Source organism: Saimiri boliviensis, chromosome 17 (genome assembly GCF_048565385.1).
Source record: "Saimiri boliviensis isolate mSaiBol1 chromosome 17, mSaiBol1.pri, whole genome shotgun sequence".
Lineage (NCBI taxonomy): Eukaryota > Metazoa > Chordata > Mammalia > Primates > Cebidae > Saimiri > Saimiri boliviensis.
Window position 1 is genome coordinate 31,701,336 of NC_133465.1, and position 19,044 is coordinate 31,720,379.

At 46.4% G+C, this 19,044-nt stretch overlaps 1 pseudogene; it reads right to left on the reverse strand.

The window, feature by feature from the left end:
- Window positions 1-400: 400 nt before the first annotated feature.
- Window positions 401-6,723, reverse strand: LOC141581743 (transcription factor BTF3-like; annotated as a pseudogene).
- Window positions 6,724-19,044: the final 12,321 nt, after the last annotated feature.

Genomic DNA, 19,044 nt, shown 5'->3' on the forward strand with positions numbered 1-19,044 from the left:
GTGTTAAAAGGCAGTCAGAGGCCGGGCACGGTGGCTCAAGCCTGTAATCCCAGCACTTTGGGAGGCCGAGGCGGGTGGATCACGAGGTCGAGAGATCGAGACCATCCTGGTCAACATGGTGAAACCCCGTCTCTACTAAAAATACAAAAATTAGCTGGGCATGGTGGCGCGTGCCTGTAATCCCAGCTACTCAGGAGGCTGAGGCAGGAGAATTGCCTGAGCCCAGGAGGCAGAGGTTGCGGTGAGCCGAGATCACGCCATTGCACTCCAGCCTGGGTAACAAGAGCGAAACTCCATCTCAAAAAATAAAATAAAATAAAATAAAATAAAAGGCAGTCAGAATACAAAATAGCAGCGCCCAGTAACTTCTTCACATTTTACCTTGAGAAGCTGACACAATTCAGTTTGCCTCATTCTTGGAAGCCTCATCAAAATTCTCCATAAGATCTGGAACTTCATCATCATCCTCCTCTACAGTAGCAAGTGATGCTTTTCCGTCCACAGATTGTTTGGCCAGAGCCTCAGCCGGGCTCCTGAAACTAGTCACACTGCCTGCCCCGAGCTGGTTTCAGACGCTGGGTAACATTTCTGTCAGCTGCTTTGTCTCAGCATGGCCCGTAATGGTCAAAGTGTTCACTGCCAGAGACTCCTGAACTTCAGGATCACTGTTCCTTGGTTTGTAAATATATTCACCCCTTCAATACCGAGATATTGTTTACGCCTAACGTCTTTAAGAAGAACTGAAGTTTTTATCATCTGCTGTGGCTGTTCTATGCACCACCTTCTTTCTGCGAGCAGTTCCTTTCCCACCAACGCGCACTCGTGCCTGCAGTTTGGCGAGTTTTTCCCGGTTCACGATTGTTTCTTTCATCTTGTTGGAGCGGATAAGGGGCCGCGAAGGGGACTAGGGTTGGTGCTCAGGGGGTCTGGGGTGGACCAGCTGAGATTAGGGGCACACACACAGGGATGGAAGATCTAGTGCAGCGTTTTTCAATTGAGGTGATTTTGTCCTTCAGAGGACATTTGAGAATCTCTGGAGATAGTTTTGATTGTCACAGCTCGAAAGGTGCTGCTGGCATCTAGTGGGTGGAGACCGGGAGGCTGCTAATCCTTCTACTATGCACAGGACAGTCCCCACAGCAAAGAATGATTCTGCCCAAACTGTCATTTGCACTGCTGTTGAGAAACTGATTCCAGTGGAAGAGACTGGCACATAAATACAAGAAAGAATTGCTTGAGCCTGGTAGTGGGCAAAAAAGTGACACCTTATCTCTAAAAATAAAGCTGTAAACTGGGACTGATGTTACCATTACCCTGAAATATGTTGGAACAAAGAATTTGCATGATCAATAGACAAACTTTGAGTCCCAGAGGAATAAGGAAATAAGAAAGCTGAAAGTGCTAAAAAAAAAAAAAAAAAAAAAAAAAGCAGCAGCAGCAGAAGAAGCCCGTGAGCTCCATCTCCATCGTGGGGTTTGGGCTAGCTAGGAAAGGGGCGCAGGAAGCAGAGAGAGCAGCTGACAAATTGGGAGGAGATGTGAAAAGTTCAGGAGTCTGGACGTCTTAGATGAGATACATGCATTAAAAAGAAAACAACGACAAAAATGAGTCTGGATACCTCGACGAGTTCCTAAGTAGAAATCACGGAGAAAAGGAACTAAAAAAGGAATCCACGGGCCAAACGTGGAGCATTATAATTGAAGACTTCTAGTGTGGCGCAGCAGTTACGGGTGTGGACAACTGAATGTCTTGGAGTAGAGAGCAGAGAACACTGTTGCGTGGAACATGGCCACATCATACCTTTGCGTGATCTCAGGTGTTGGATAGGTTGGCTGCAGATGCTCCATGAATGTGGGAGAAGGGCCTAGAGATCTATGGATGATAGAAACCGAGAAATAGAACATGGAAAGTCGGCTTGTGAGGAGGAAGGGTTTCGGAGTAACAGGAGAGCAGTCATTGAGCATGTGAGGAGCTAGGAGAACATAGAAGTCTTCCTTCTTCTAGAGCAGTCTCTATCTGAAAAGCCATCAGGGAGATAGGATATTCAGAAAATAGTTTTGCTGGCTACAATTAGGATATGATTATAAAAGAAACATGGAGAGAATGTTTTCTACTAGAAAGAAGGTTCCAGGGGAATGAGAGGAACCTAGAAAGGTTCAACAGCAGTGTCACGAGTTCATAGAAAACAGGCAGCAAGCTGGGTATGCGCGTTTAGAGGTGGGGTACATTTTCAGCAGTATAAATAGAGATGAGTGGCAATAGTTTCCTTGTTCCATAGGTTTTTGGTGTCGTAACTAGTTACGGATCTCTACTACTAAAGGAAATGCCTGTTGAACGTTGTTAGGAAAAAGAGTACTGCAGGCAAACTGCCTGGGTTTGAATTTTATTCTGTTCCTTGCGACCTGCATGGGTTCAAATCCTAGCTCTGCTTATTACGTTGTTTTAAGTTGATGATCTTTGAGCAAATGTCTTAGCTTCTGCTTGCCCATGTAAATGGACACAAGAGTTGTTATCTTGTGAAAGAAGTTAATTCACATAATTGACCAGCATTAACCAAGACACATCAGTGTACAATTTTAATCATTGGTAATTGACTAGCTGGACTGAGGCTGTGTATGTGTGTGTATGTGTGTGTGTGTGTGTGTATGTATGTGTGTGTATCATGCAGAAAGGAAAAAATACTTTATAACCTAGAGGCAGCTTTTCTCTGCTTTCGTGTCAAGAAGGAATAAGGAAGTTTGGAGGATATGAATTCTGTTTAATATTAAGCTTTCTTCCTCAAAACCAGAGGTAGATAAAATGTATAATAATTTACAGAATTTCTAGACTTCACCTGATTTTTTAAAAATTCATTTCATTTTTTTCAGGTTGAGGCTGAGCTAAAGTTAATCTGTTGTGGCATTCTGGATGTACTGGACAAACACCTCATTCCCAACAGCTAACACTGGCTAGTGCAAGGGTTTTGTTTTGTTTTGTTTTTTAGACAGAGTCTCACTCTATTGCCCAGGCTGGAGTGCAGTGGTGCAATGTCGGCCCACTGCAACCTTTGTCTCCCAGTTCAAGCAATTCTTGTGCCTCAGCCTCCGAAGTAGCTGGGATTACAGGTGTGTGCTACCACACCCGGCTAATTTTTGTATTTTTAGTAGAGACGGGATTTCAAGTTCCAGCGGATACAGCTTCACTCCTTGGGACTGGTTTCTTCACTGTAAGAAAACATGTCTCTGACAGCTCTGGACTTGCTTCCTCAGAGCTTTATGATCCAAGAGCAGGCGTCCCCAAACTACGCCCCGCGGGCCGCATGTGGCCCCCTGAGGCTATTTATCTGGCCCTCCAACGCACTTCAGGAAGGGGCACCTCTTTTTTTTTTTTTTTCTTTTTTCTTTTTTTTTTGAGACGGAGTTTCGCTCTTGTTACCCAGGCTGGAGTGCAATGGCACGATCTCGGCTAACTGCAGCCTCTGCCTCCTGGGTTCAGGCAATTCTCCTGCCTCAGCCTCCTGAGTAGCTCGGACTACAGGCACGCACCACCATGCCCAGCTAATTTTTCGTATTTTTAGTAGAGACGGGGTTTCACCAGGATGGTCTCGATCTCTTGACCTCATGATCCACCCGCCTCGGCCTCCCAAAGTGCTGGGATTACAAGCGTGAGCCACTGTGCTCGGCTAGGGGCACCTCTTTCATTGGTGGTCAGTGAGAGGAGCACAGTATGTGGCGGCCCTCCAACGGTCTGAGGGACAGTGAACTGGCCCCCTGTGTAAAAAGTTTGGGGACGCCTGCCCAAGTGGAAAAGGAGGGCCTCTCCCTGCTTTACTTTGAAAACTCATGGGGAAGAACTCTGATTGGCCCAGCTTGGGTCATGTGCCATTCCCTTGCTGTCACCGAGGCTAGAAAATGAGGCCCTTTGATGGAATCAACTTGGGTCACCTGACCTCCCTGTGACCAGGAGGATGGGGTCTGTGGAAGGAGAAGGGGAAAGGGATGCTGGGTAAGTAAACAGAACAGTGCTCAGAGCTGCACTTGACTCTGACTCCATCGGTCACTGCCTGGCTTTCAGCTGTGTTAGCGCCACCCCACCTCAAAAGGATATTGGGTCAATTTGATCTGCTCAGGACCCCAAGCAAAGTCCATATGCCTTCTAGCAGGGTTGTTGGTACTGTTGAATAATGGGATTAGATCTATTAAGTGCCTGCCACCTTGCCAGGCAGAGTGTCCTTCCCATTCCTATGGGTAGAAAGAGCCCTGAGACTCTCTGCTGGGCTCTGTCTCTCTTATGTGCCCCCTCAGAGGGAAGAGCCCCTCCCATCCTTACCTAAGCCCCTAGAGACTCAGGGCCAGCAAGGCCCTCTGAGGGGGAGTCCAGGGAACTGCCCAGTAGTCAAGAGATGGGCCTGCTCTTGCTCGGGGGCTAACCAGGTGACCTTGGATGACTCACTCAGCACATCAAGTCTCAGTTTTGTGTCTGCAAATGGGGACGTGCTGTGGTGAGTGTGCTGCAGTGAGGCTAACAGCCCTGCTGTGTGGAGCCCGCTGCGCACGACACCTGCCACCCCGTGAGGCCCCGCCACATGTTTACCATTCATGATTGGTCCTGGTAATAGACTCAGGCCTGGCCGCCACAGAAAGCACGGCCCCAGGGTGGCCCCGAGTGGGAGGGAGGTTTTTGTTCGTACCCTCCAGCCTGGTGAGGGTGGAGGAGGCCTTCTCTGGCTCTGGCAGCCTGGATACCAGATGGCGTGTGATCTGGCCTGTCCCTGTTTGCAGGAAGCAAGTGATGAAGAAGAGGCTGAAAGCTCTTAGTGCTGCCAAGCAGAGGGGAACGTAGGGAGGAGACTCAGAAGACATGCAGGGTGTGGGCCACTGGCACTCGCCACCCAGGGCACTCCATGTCAGCCATGTCCCCACTCCAGGTAGGCCGGCCCTGCTCCTGCACAGGTTGACTGATCGGGAGCAGATTCTGACTACAGCTAACTGGGGCAGTCAGCCTGGGAAACAGGGACAAGGAGGCATGGCCTCCTACACTGAGGGTTCCTTGTGCTCCCGCTCAGGGTTGAGCACAACGCTGCAGTCAGCTGGCCTGGGTTGAACCTGCTATTGGTTGTGTAACATGGACACTTTTATTTTATTTTATTTTTGAGACAAGGTTTCACTGTGTTACCCACGCTGGGGTGCAATCAGGGTTCGCTGCAGCCTCCAACTCCTGGGCTCAAGTGATCCTCTTGCCTCATCCTGTCAAGTAGCTGAGACTACAAGCAAGCACTACCATGCCTGGATTTTCTTTTATATATATATATATTTTTTAAAGATGGGGTTTCACCATGTTGGTCAGGCTGGTCTTGAACTCCCGATCTCAGGGGATCCGCCCGTCTTGGCCTCCAAAGTGCTTGGATTACAGGTGTGAGTCACCACACCCAGTCTGGCTTTTCTTATTCTTTTGGAGGCATGGGGTCTCACTATGTTGACCAGGCTCCTCTCAAACTCCTGGCACCAAGTGATCCTCTTGGCCCCGCCTCCCAAAGTTTTGGGATTACAGGTGTGAGCCACTGTGCCTGGCCTAACCTGGACACTTTATTTTTATTTTTTTGAGACGGAGTCTTGCTTCTTTTTTTTGTTTTTTGTTTTTTTTTCTTCTTGGAGGCAGAGTCTCGCTCTGTTGCCCAGGCTGGATTGCAGTGGCCTGATCCCAACTCATTGCAACCTCTACCTTCCGGGTTCAAGTGATTCTTGTGCCTCAGCCTCCTGAGTAGCTCGAATTACAGGTATGCACCACCATGCCTGGCTAATTTTTTTTTTTTTTTTGGATTTTTAATAAAGATGGGTTTCGCCATGTTGACCAGGCTGGCTTCAAACTCCTGGCCTCAAGTGATTTGCCTGCCTTGGCTTCCTAAAGTGCTGAGATTATAGGTGTGAGCCACCATGCCCAGCCCTGAAATATTCTTTGATTATAAAAAAGAACAAAGTACTGACACATGCTACAATATGAGTGAACCCTGCAAACATTACCCTGAAGGGAAGAAGCCACACATAAAATATCACATATGATTCTATCGGTATGCAATGCACAGAATAAAAAAATCTATAGAAACAGAAAGTAGAACTGCAGTTGCCTGGGGCTGGTTGCGGGGAAGGGAAGAGAGGGTTTGGAGGGTTACAGCTAAAGGATATCGGTTCCTTTTGTGGGTAATGAAAAGGTTCTAAAATCAATTGTGCTGATGGTTGCATCACTCTGTGACTATACTAAAGACCATTGCATTGCATACTTTAAATGTGCAAATTGTATGGTATGTAAATTTCTCTCAATAGAACTGTTACCAAAAAAAAACAAAAAACCTTTCTTCAAGGAGTTTTTGGAAGGATTGGTGTTTTAAGAAACTTTGGAAAACAAGAGGTAAATCAGGCCAACTGGGTCCCCCTGGTGGCCTGGAGGACAAGTTTCTCCCGTAGACCCTGAAGAACTACCTCCCACAGTGAAGCCAAGGGGGATTTCTTTTTCAGGAGCGCCATCGTCAGGGTAAGTGCCCTGCATGACGACATGCCCTCCTGACAGGTACGGGGACAAAGCCAGGGATGGGTAAGTGTGCAGCAAATCTTCACCCCCATTTATCTGTGCGCATGGCTGGCAATGACCTGATGGCCATGCTGAGCACCTGGGCAGAGAGGACAGGCCACTTGGTGCTCACGCAGCCTCACCTGGGAACTGGCAGGCGGTGCTGCACCCATCCCGCATGTGCCCTCTGTCCTGGCCAAGGGAGCCAGTCAAAAATAGCGCAGGCTGGGAAGCCAGATGGGAAACCAGATGGGAAACTCCGGAGCATGAGGAAGAGCAGACAGGTTTTGTTCCCAGCTCCGCTGCTTTTCTGTGTGACCTTGGGTGTGGTGTTCAGTCCTTCTGGGCCTCAGCTTTCCCCCTATGGAAAAGAAGTGAATCCTGTTCTTCTCCCTCAACAAGGCTGCTGGAGAAATCCAAACTGAGGACCAGCAAGGATAGAAAAACTCTGATGCTTGCATCCGTTCTCACTCTTCCCAGGTGATCTGCTGGAGGCCATCCAGTGCCCAGGAGTGTACTACCTCCCCTTTCTTTTTCTTCCTTCTTTCTTCTTTCTCTTTCCTTTTTTCTTTTTGAAAATCATCTTAGTATTCTTTTTCTTTTTCTTTTTTTTTTTTTTTTGAGATGGAGTTTCGCTCTTGTTACCCAGGCTGGAGTGCAATGGCACGATCTCGGCTCACCGCAACCTCCGCCTCCTGGGTTCAGGCAATTCTCCTGCCTCAGCCTCCTGAGTAGCTGGGATTACAGGCACGCACCACCATGCCCAGCTAATTTTTTGTATTTTTAGTAGAGACGGGGTTTCACCTTGTTGACCAAGATGGTCTCGATCTCTTAACCTTGTGATCCACCCGCCTCAGCCTCCCAAAGTGCTGGGATTACAGGCTTGAGCCACCGCGCCCGGCCCTCGATTCTTTTTATTTATTTATTTACTTATTTATGTTGCTCAGGCTGGAGTGCAGTGGCACAATCTCAGCTCACTGCAACCTCTGCCTCCTGGGTTCAAGCAATTCTCCTGCCTCAGCCTCCGAGTAGCTGGGACCACAGGCATGCACTATCACACCTGGCTAATTTTTGTATTTTTAGTAGAGATGGGATTTCACCATGTTGGCCAGGTTGGTCCCAAACTCCTGACCTCAAGTGATCCTCCAGCCTCAGCCTCCCAAAGTGCTGGGATTACAGGTGTGAGTCACCACGCCTGGCCACCATCTCCCATTTCATTGCTAGATAACTGTGGTGCTCAGGAAGCCCTTCCTTCTGCTGGACTGACTTCTGATTTCTGTGAGCTCCTCCCATAGCCTTGGTTCTCCCCTTGGGCCTCATGAAATGGGACTAACCCCCCTGCTCTGATGCCCCGCAGGGCCCACTTCACTCAGCCCTCTGACTCTCCCAGGAGCCAGGAGGCCACTGCGCACACAGAGCAAGCCTGCACACTCCTGCCTTGTTCAGAGTCCATGTCCTGTGGCATTCCAGCCTCCAGCCTCCTGGCCTGGCCCTCACCTCCCTGACCTGGGACATCTGCGTGGCCTCCCATCACCTCGAAGGCCTGCTGCTGTATGCTGCCCCAGGCTGCTCCATTCCCAGTGGTGACGCTACTTGTTGCTCAAATGAACACTTATCCTGGCCTCTCTGAGGAACTCAGCCCCAACCTGGCCCTAGGATGCCCCTCCCCACCCCACTGTGCTGACGTTCCTGTGGGGTAGTCCCAGCCTCTGCAGAGGGAGTGGCGCACTGGACAGCCGCCCGGCTCCTTAGAGATACTGACTATGCCCATTCTGCTCTGCGTCTCCATCTAATGGTGAACCCCATGTCCAACCACACCCTCCATGAGTGCAGACCTCCGGCTGCTTATAGGCCCCAGCACAGCCTGACCAGGGCAGCCTGACCGAAGCAGGGCCAGGCAGGACAGAGGAGCATCGCCTCTCTCTCCTTCTAGAAGCCACCTTTTATTAACGTGCACCTGTCTAAGGTCATGGAGAAAGAAATCACTTGTCATCTTGGACTGCCATTCTTCTTATGTGGCCTGGTGTACCCATGTGGCACTGCTGTCTCACGTTTCCATGCCCTGATGGGCATGAAGTCCTATCCGACAAAATCTCCAAGACTGCTCCCTCCCTCCCTATGTGGCCTCCTCTGGTCCCTTCTTACGTTTCTCAGAAGTTGGGTTCTGCCACTGGTGAGCCTCCTTAGATATCCAGCCTGGAACCCAGGCCATCTTCACCCCTGCCCTGCCTTGGCCTTTCCTGACACGTCAAGGGTCTCAGCCCACCATGGTCTTCGTCTGGCCAGAAGCACTCACATCCCGCATATGGCTGCTGTCTCCATGAGTCACTGCACAATGGCGTGTTCATTAGGATGGCGGGAGCTCATTTTGCCAACTCTGGAACCACGGGAGCTGGCTAAGTTTAGAACAAGCCTTGAGCCTAAGGACGCTGTGTTCCTTCTCCTTCTGGCAAAACACGAGACTCAAGTTATTCTTTTCATCTTTGTTCTTCCAGACCAGCCCTAAGCTTCACTTATTGCTACATCTGCCTACACCCAACACAAACTCCCCTGTAATTAAGAGGAGAAACTCCCCCAAGGTTGAAAAGCATTGGGCTAATTGGAATGTTTTAAGGACTATAACAAATTCTGAACCTGGAATGCTTTAAAGACGTAAAGGAGATGTACTTAACCCTGTTACTGTGGATGAGTTTCACCGGGTGCAGAAACCCCCTTAGTTCTTGTGTAACTGTGCATTTCCTTGGGGGAAAAGTCCATAGTTTTTATCAGATTCCCAAGGGGGTTCATGACTCTCCCTAAAAATGAGAAATCTCTGATTTAGAAATAGATGCCCACCTGCCTCTGCATTGCAGTGTCCTTCCAAGCTTTGGGGTTTCCATGATTCGATATTAAACCCTTCTCAGGTTCTGTCCTGGAAATGAAGCCTCCAGAACCTGGTTCAAGCTAGGCATGCTGACACTGCTCTGCTGGGTAGAGGATCCCAGGCACAGGTGATCGAGGTGGGAGAGAGGCCTGGAGCATTCCATCTGCCTGGAGGGAGTGACGTCATCGGTGGAACGTGAGGGATAAGTCAGATGAGCCAGGGCCAGTGGTGCAGAATAAAGAGCGTAGCAAGAGGAAGTGAGAGGCCAGCTGAGATGTGCCAACAGCTAAATCAGACACCAAATGAGTCCTAGAGCAGTGTTTAAAGGGCTAAGCAGTGCTGGTCCCGCCACTCATCTTTATTTATTCCACACAGTGTTTGGCTATTTTCCAACCTGGAGAACATGCACGTTAGACCCTATGGCACATGTTTATTTTCCTGTCGTTTGCTTTTCAATCAGCGGAGCTCCTTCCAGCTCCCTCATCCCAGCACCCCAATCTCCCATGTCCTGCAGACAATGGAGAGCACATGGTCTTGATATGAAGATTCCTGTCAATGCAGCTAAGGTCATACACAATTGGGAAGGTAAGTTCGCTGTCAAAAGAAAACAAGTGATGTGTCCACATGTCAGACGCCTGTAACCTTTATTGGATCTACGACACCAACATGGGTCTCTCCTAATCCTCAAGCTTAATGGAGTTCTAAGCTGTAAATCCGCAGGGTGTGAAATTATGGGAGGGAGAGTCTACCTGGCTGGTGTCCCACAGTGGTCAGCAAATTAGTCCCAGTGCTAACACCTCTGCCTTCCATTGCGTAGTCTGGACATTGATCTGATGGCTGCTCTGACTTAAGGGGCATTTGGGATCAAAAACCCAGAACTCAAGTTTGAGATTGACCATTTGTAGTGTGACCTTGGGAAGGTCATCAAACCATTCACAACTTAATTTTCCCAATTAATTTTTTTTAAATTTCCAATCTGTGCCTCTACACCCACAGAAGAGTTTGGGAGAGAAAATAACCAACATTTATTGACTGTCTAATGTATATCAGGCCTTCTGTTTATAATCATTTTTCTTTTCAAACCTTATAAGCTCCAAGAATTTCCAAGAGTTGCTATGAGAGCTCACTGAGAACACTTATTTAGCAACTGTCTAGGTGCTGAGGATACAGCAGTGAACGAAACAGACAAAGTCCTTGTCTTTGTGGAGCTGACAATCTAACAGGGCAGACAGACAATAAGCAAATAAATATGTACAATGTCAGGATAAGGGGAATGCAGAAAAGTAGAGCGGAATGAGAGAAGGCAGAATGTGTGTGCTATTCTGTGACAGTGACATTTCAGCAGCAAACTGAAGATGTTAAGGAGCAAGCCAGCTTCTGGGAAAAGAGAATTCCAGGGAGAAAAAAGCAAGCACAAGTTTTGAGATGGGAACATGTCTGGCTTATGATGAGTGGTCAGTGGCGCTGGGGCAGAGGAACCTAGGTGAGAGAATGAATGGTAGGAATTCAAGACCAAATAAGACTCAGTTACACGTATTGCAAATATTAAGCACTATGCATAATAGATACATCTCTCCATTCATCTGTCTTTCAAGACTTGGGAGTCTTAATTGTTTAAAATTAAGACTTAAAAGTGTATCTATTTTAATTTTTATTTTTTAAAAATAGAAACAGGGTATTGCTTTGTTGTGCAGGCTGGTCTGGAACCCCTGGGCTCAAGGGATCCTCCTGCCTTGGCCACCGAAACTGCTGGGATTACAGGTATGAGCCACCATGCCCAGCCTATTATATTTTATAAAGATATATACTATCGGCAGGGCGCGGTGGCTCAAGCCTGTAATACCAGCACTTTGGAGGCTGAGGCGGGTGGATAACGAGGTCAAGAGATCGAGACCATCCTAGTCAACATGGTGAAACCCCATCTCTACTAAAAATATGAAAAATTAGCTGCGCATGGTGGCGCGTGCCTGTAATCTCAGCTACTCAGGAGGCTGAGGCAGGAGAATTGCCTGAACCCAGGAGGCGGAGGTTGCAGTGAGCTGAGATTGTGCCATTGCACTCCAGCCTGGGTAACAAGAATGAAACTCTGTCTCAAAAAAAAAAAAAAAAAAAAAAAAAAGATATATACTATGTACAGTAAAACGTGACGGATTTTTTAACATGTTATCCAATACAACCACCAGCTAAATCGAAATGCAGAACATTTCCATTGCCCCAGAAATCTCCCTGGTGCCCTTTTGCAGGGGATATCCCAGTCCCACTACCCAGAGGCAACCATTGTTCTGACTTCTATCACTGGAGTTAATTTTTTTCCCTGTTCTTGAACTTCATATAAATGGAATCATACAGTGTATATTCTTGTGTAAGGTTTTTTTTTTAAATTTGTTTACCATATGTTATTTCTCAGTTTTTAAAATTTTTAATTTTGTGGGTATATAATAGGTATACATATTTATGGGGTACCTGAGATATTTTGACACAGGTATACCATGAATAATAATCACATCAGGGTAAATGTGATATCCATAATCTCAAGCATTTATCCTTTATTTGTATCAGAAATAATCCAATTATTCTTTTTTATTTTAAAATGTGTAATAAATTATTGTTGCTTGTAGTGAATACTAGACCTGATTCATTCTAGTAAACTATGGTTTTATGCTCATTAATCATCCTCACTACCCCGCCACCCCACTACCCTTTCCAGCCTTTGCTAACCCTCATTCTAATCTCTAGCTCCATGAGTTTAATTGTTTTAATTTTTAGCTCCCACAAATGAGTGAGGACAGGCAAAGTTTGTCTTTCTGTGCCTGGCTTATTTAACTTAACAAAATGTCCTCCAGTTCCATTCATATGGTTGCAATTGATAGGATCTCATTCTTTTTTATGACTGTATAGTACTCCTTTGTGTATGTATACATTTTCTTTAATCTGTTCGTCTGTCGCTGGATACTTAGTTTGCTTCTAAGTCTTGGGCATTGTGAATAGTGCTGCAGCAAACATGGGAGTGCAGATGTCTCCAATATACTGATTTCCTTTCTTTTGGATATATGCCTTGCAGGGGCATTGCTGGATCATATGGTAGTTTGATTTTGGGGTTTTGAGGGACCCCCAAACTGTTCTGCATAGCAGTTGTACTAAGTTACATTCCCACCAACAGTGTGGGAGGATCTGTTTTCTCCACAGCCTCGCTAACATGTGTTACTGCCTGACCTTTGCATATCAGCCATTTTAACTGGGGTGAGATAATACCTCATTGTGGTTTTGATTTGCATTTCACTGATTATCAGTGATGTTGAGCACCTCTTCATATACCTGTTTGTCATCTGTGTATCTTCTTCTGAGAAATGTCTATTCAGACCTTTTACCATTTTTTTTTTTTTTTTTTTTTTATATAGACGGAGTTTTGCTCTTGTTACCCAGGCTGGAGTGCAATGGCGCGGTCTCAGCTTACCACAACCTCCGCCTCCTGGGTTCAGGCAATTCTCCTACCTACAGCCTCTTAAGTAACTGGGATTACAGGCACGTGCCACCATGCCCAGCTAATTTTTGTGGAGACAGGGTTCGCCATGTTGCCCAGACTGGTCTTTGAATTGCCGGGCTCAAGTGATCCACTCACCTCGGCCTCCCAAACTGCTGGGATTACAATCACGAGCCACTGCACCTGGCCCCACTACTCTAAGCATTTCATTTATTTGTTTACTTATTTATTTATATTAGTATGAACTCATTGCTTCCTATTTTATCCAATGGTTTATAATCTGTTACTCTCATTATTTATTCTGATGCTCAAATTGTCCCAGACTTGGCTAGTGGGAGCTTCTTCAATCCAGCTTCTGTGTCCTTTCGACATGTCCCTGTTCCTCTTTAAGTGCTTCCTTGCTTTTTGGTTTAATAAGATATTTCGAATTCATATGGTACTCGGTTCCTGGGCTCGGCCTTGGAATTAGACATTTCTCTAAGGCATTCTAATTCCTTTTAGCACAAAGTTGCATTTAGAAGTCAGGATCCATGCCCTATGCAAACTCACTGCCAGGTGGCAAAAACATAAAAATAAAAAAATGAAAAAAGATCTACGCCCCAGTGTGCTCATTGTGATTGGGGAACACACTTTACCTATGTCTCTGCCTTAAATGCCACGAGTTTACATCCTTTTGGAAGTTTTCTCATGGACTCTGAAACAGAGAGTTTCTCTCTGGAACGACGACTTCTAAGATCATGTAGACCTGGAGCTACTGGGAGACACCTTAGCACTGAGCAGGATCCTGCTGGGGAATGAAGTCAGGCAGAGGCAAGTGGATTGAGGGTTGGACAAAGCTGGGGTCCCGGAATACTGCTGGATCTAGTCATGCCTGAGTCCCTTGAATTTCTCGGCTACGTGAGTCAAATGTATTTTTGTTTTGTTTTGTTTAAAGCTAATATAAACTAGGTCTCTCACAATTGATGGAGCCCTGATCAATATACTAAATAGCTGACAAGTGACTAGTCTGCCTTTCTACCATGGCATGTCAGCTCCAGCCTTCAGGTTTGTTCCCTTCCAAGTACTGGAGGCAGAGGGAGTTTACTTCTGTCTGGTTCCCTGGCTATCAATGCTTGAGGCTGTGGTCACATTGGTACTGGGCTCCCTAGAGTCACTTAGTTCCACAGGGACCTCTCCCACTTTGCTGCTAGCCTCTCATGAAATGACCCTGCACCACCTAAGAGGCCTCAGAGAAGAAGGTGTAGGGGAAGACCATCAGCTCCTCCATGGGTCTGCTCCAAGTATGGACACCAGCTGCCTTTTAACGCCCCAAAGCAAACATAGGGCTGCAGTGGTCAACCCAGCATTACTGAAGGCTCAACCATAGCAGAAGGGAACTAAGAGGTTGGAGAAACAGATTTAATGGTGGAAGCCAAGCTGGATGTGGTAGCTCATACCTATAATCCCAGCACTTTGAGAAGTCAAGGCAAGAGAATCTCTTGAGACCAGGATTTGGAGACCAGCCTGGGCAACACAGCAAGACCCTATCTCTAAAAAAATTTTTTTTTTTATTTTCTAGGTGTGGTGGCCTGAAGTTCTAGCTACTTGGGATGCTGAGATGGGAGGATCACTTGAGCCCAGGAGTTCAAGGCTGCAGTGAACTATGATCATGCCACTGCACTTCAGCCTGGGCAAGAGCTAAACCCTCCAACCCTGTCTAAAACAATAAAGAAACAAAGCTCTACCTCTCCCATGACAATCAAGGAGAATCCAGAAGTCTGCAATCACACAGGAACCAAAGCCTATGGGCTTCCTTCTGGAATGACCCCAGGGGTCTCGGCAGTCCCCGGCCAGCCCTGAAGGCACCATCAACAACAGAAAATGAAGACAAACCGCAGCAGCCTTCCTGCAACACCAGCCTGACCTGAGGAACTCCTGCGCAGAAAACACCCCCTCAAACACATACACTTGTACATGTCTCGGGTACAACCCCCATGCCACATCCACACACACACTCACACTCACACACACACACACTCACACTCACACACACACACTTTTCGCCCTAGGACAATTTTATTTTTTCTCTCTTTTTTTTCTTTTTCAAAAAACTCCCATGACAGATTAAAAATTATTATTTTTGAGGAGAGAGATCCAAGATGGCTGATCACTAGCAGCTCGGGATTGTAGCTCCCAGTGAAAGCGCAAAGAACGAGAGGATGCCACACCTTCACATGAATTCTTGCTGCTCACGCACCAGGAGATTCCCAGCGGAGGAGCCCCACGGGTCGCCAGCGCGACTCTTGTGACCGGCGAGGCGGTTTTGCCGGTGCCTCGGAGCGTCGGTTCTCAGTGCAGAGTCAGAAAAGCACCATCCATCTTAACGCCGCTGATTTAGTCGGCGCAGTGGGTTGCTCAGATTTCGGCGCTGAGAACCAGTAAGTTGGACGTCCACTCAGAAACCCAATTACAAAGACGGTAATTACAAAGACCACAGATGGATAAATCTACAATGAAGGGAAGAAAACAGCCAAAAAAGGCTGAGAATACCCAAGATCAGAACGCCTCTCCCTCAGCAGGGGATCACAGTTCCTCATCAGCAACGAAACAAGGCTTGATGGAGAATGAGTGTGTTCCAATTACAGAAGCAGGCTTCAAAATGTGGATAATGAGAAACTTCCGTGAATTAAAAGAACTTGTTCTAACCCAATCCAAAGAAACTAAGCACTTTGAAAAAAGGTTTGACGAAATGTTAACAAGAATACACAAGTTAGAGAGGAATGTAAGTGAATTGATGGAGCTGAAAAACTACGTGAAGTATGCACAAGTTTTAACAGCCGAATTGATCAAGCAGAAGAAAGGGTATCAGAGGTCGAAGACCAACTCAATGAAATAAAACTAGAAGACAAGATTAGAGAAAAAAGGATAAAAAGGGACGAGCAAAGTCTCCAAGAAATATGGGACTATGTGAAAAGACCTAATCTACGCTTGATAGGTGTACCTGAATGTGACGAAGAGAATGAATCCAAGCTGGAAAATATGCTTCAGGACATTACTCAGGAAAATTTTCCCAACCTAGTAAGGCAGGATAATATTCAACTCCAGGTAATACAGAGAACACCACAAAGATATTCCTCAAGAAGAGCAACTCCAAGGCACATAATTGTCAAATTCACCAGGGTTGAAATGAAGGAGAAAATACTAAGGGCAGCCAGAGAGAAAGGTCAGGTTACCCACAAAGGGAAGCCTATCAGACTCACAGCAGAACTCTCAGCAGAAACCCTACAAGCCAGAAGAGAGTGGGGACCAATATTCAACATCCTTAAGAAAAGAACTTTCAACCAAGAATTTCACATCCAGCCAAACTAAGCTTCATAAGTGAAGGAAAAATAAAGTTTTTTGTGAACAAGCAAGCACTCAGAGATTTCATCACCACCAGGCCTGCTTTACAAGAGCTTCTGAAAGAACCACTACACATAGAAATGAACAAACAGTATCAGCCTTTCTAAAAAATACCAAAAAGTAAAGAGCATCAATATAATGAAGAATTTACATCAACTAATGGGCAAAATAGCCAGCTAATATTAAATGGCAGTATTAAACTCACATATATCATTATTAATTCTATATTTAAATTGACTAAATCCCCCAATCCAAAGACAGACAGGCAATTTGGATAAAAAACTAAAACCCATCAGTATGCTGCATCCAGACCCATCTCACATTCAAGGATACACAAAGACTCAAAACAAGGGATGGAGAAAGATTTACCAACCAAACGGAGAGCTAAAATAACAAAAAGCAGAAGTTACAATTTTTGCCTCTGATAAAATAGTCGTTAAAGCAACAAAGATCAAAAGCAGCAAAGAAGGACATTATATAATGATAAAAGGATCAATGCAACAAGAAGAGCTAAAGATCCTAAATATAAACGCACCCAATACAGGAATACCCAGACATACAAGACTAATAAAGAGACTTAGACTCCCACACAATAATAGTGGGAGACTTCAACATTAATATTAGACAGATCAATGAGACAGAAAATTAACAACGATATCCAGGACTTGAACTCAGATCTGGAACAAGTAAACGTAATTAACATTTATAGAACTCTCCACTTTAAATACACAAAATATACACTCTTATCAGTACCACATCATATCAACTTAGAAGTTTAAACGAAATGTTGGTTGGCTCCTTGTTTGTTATTCTCTTCCCTCATTTTCTTTCATGTCTCCATTATTAAGGACAATTATAGGCATACCCATATTTAGACTGCATTCTAGCCCGGGCAATAAAGCAATACCCCCATTCTCTCTCCCTCTTCCTCTTTCTCTTTCTTCCTCTTCTTTATTCTTTTTCTTATTATTCTTTTTTTCTTTCTCAAAAAAAATTATTTTTATTTACTTATTTATGTTTGAGACAGGGCCTCCCTCTGTCACCCAGGCTGGAGTGCAGTGGCGTAATCTCGGCTCACTGCCTCCTTGACCTCCTGAGCTCAATCAATTCTCCTGCCTCAGTTTCCTAAGTAGCTAGGACCACAGGTGAGTACTATCACATATGGCTAATTTTGTTCACTTTTGTAGAGAGAGGGTCTCACTATGTTGTCCAGGCTAGTCTCAAACTCCTGGGCTTCAGATATTCTCCCAGCTCAGCCTCCCAATGTGTTGGGATTACAGGCGTGAGCCACTGTGCCTGGCCCAGACAATTTCCAAAGCAGTGCAGTCCGTATCTCTATACCAAGGGGAAGAAAAATGTTGCGCCTGGTGCTGTGGTCCACACTTGTAATCCCAGCACTTTGGGAGATCGAATTGTTTGACCTCAGAAGTTCGAGACCAGCCTGGGCAACATGGCGAAACCCCATCCCTACAAAAAATACAAAAATTAGCCAGGTGTGGTGATGGCACACACCTGTGGTCCCAGCTACTTGGAAGGCTGAGGTGGGTGAATGGCTGAAGCCCAGGAGGTTGTGGCTACTGTGAGCTGACTGTGCCATTACACTCCAGCCTGGGTGACAGAGGAAGACCTTGTTACAAAAAAAGAAGAAAAAGAGGCCGGGCGCGGTGACTCAAGCCTGTAATCCCAGCACTTTGGGAGGCCGAGGCGGGTGGATCATGAGGTCAAGAGATCAAGACCATCCTGGTCAACATGGTGAAACCCCGTCTCTACTAAAAATACAAAAAATTAGCTGGGCATGGTGGTGCGTGCCTGTAATCCCAGCTACTCAGGAGGGTGAGGCAGGAGAATTGCCTGAACCCAGGAGGCGGAGGTTGCGGTGAGCCAAGATCGCACCATTGCACTCCAGCCTGGGTAACAAGAGCAAAACTCTGTCTCAAAAAAAAAAAAAAAAAAAAAGAAGAAGAAAAAGAAAGTAAAAGTTCCCAAAGATTTGGGAACACCGTGCAACACAACCTCCCGCTGTGTGCATTTGAGGCCGCCTTTCCTGCTGGGCCTGGTCCACTCCGGAATAAGGTCTGGTCTAACCCACTGTCGGCCAAAGCCCACAGAAGTGTTTCTCCCAAAACAAGAGGGGCCTGTATGCAGAGGTTTATTTAAGAGTTTTCCTCTCCCTCACTCAGAAAACAAAGAAACGATCAGGTGAGTGTATTTTTTTCCCTAAGAAAAAAAGTTTCCAAAGTCTCAGATAAATGCTTTATTTGTCTCTCTTTCTTTCTTTCTTTTTTTTTTTTTTTTTGAGACAGGGTCTTGCTCTGTCACCCAGGTTGCTGGAGTGCAGTGGCCCAATCATCCCACTCACTGCAGCTTTGACCTCCTGGGCTCAAGCAGTCTTCCCACCTCAGCCTCCAGAGTAGCTGAAACTACAGGCCCATGCCATCATGCCCAGCTAATTTTTGTACTATTTGTAGAGACAGGGTTTTACCATGTTGCCCAGGCTGGTCTCAAACTCCTAGGTCAAGTGAACTGCCTGCTTTGGCTTCTCAAAGTGTTGGGATTATAGGCGTGAGCCACCATGCCTAGCTGATAAATGTTTCCCACAAGGCTCTGGCTCAGGGCCCCCACCCCCTTCCCCTGCTTTCCACTCTAGGGACCTCTGCAAGTAAAAAGTTGTCCCTACCCAGTCGTGCTCGAGGGGAAGGTGGGGGAGTGGAAGAGGCCTCCCACCTCCCCAGGCACAGGGTTGGGGCATCTCTGTTGCCGTCCCTGCTCCACGTGC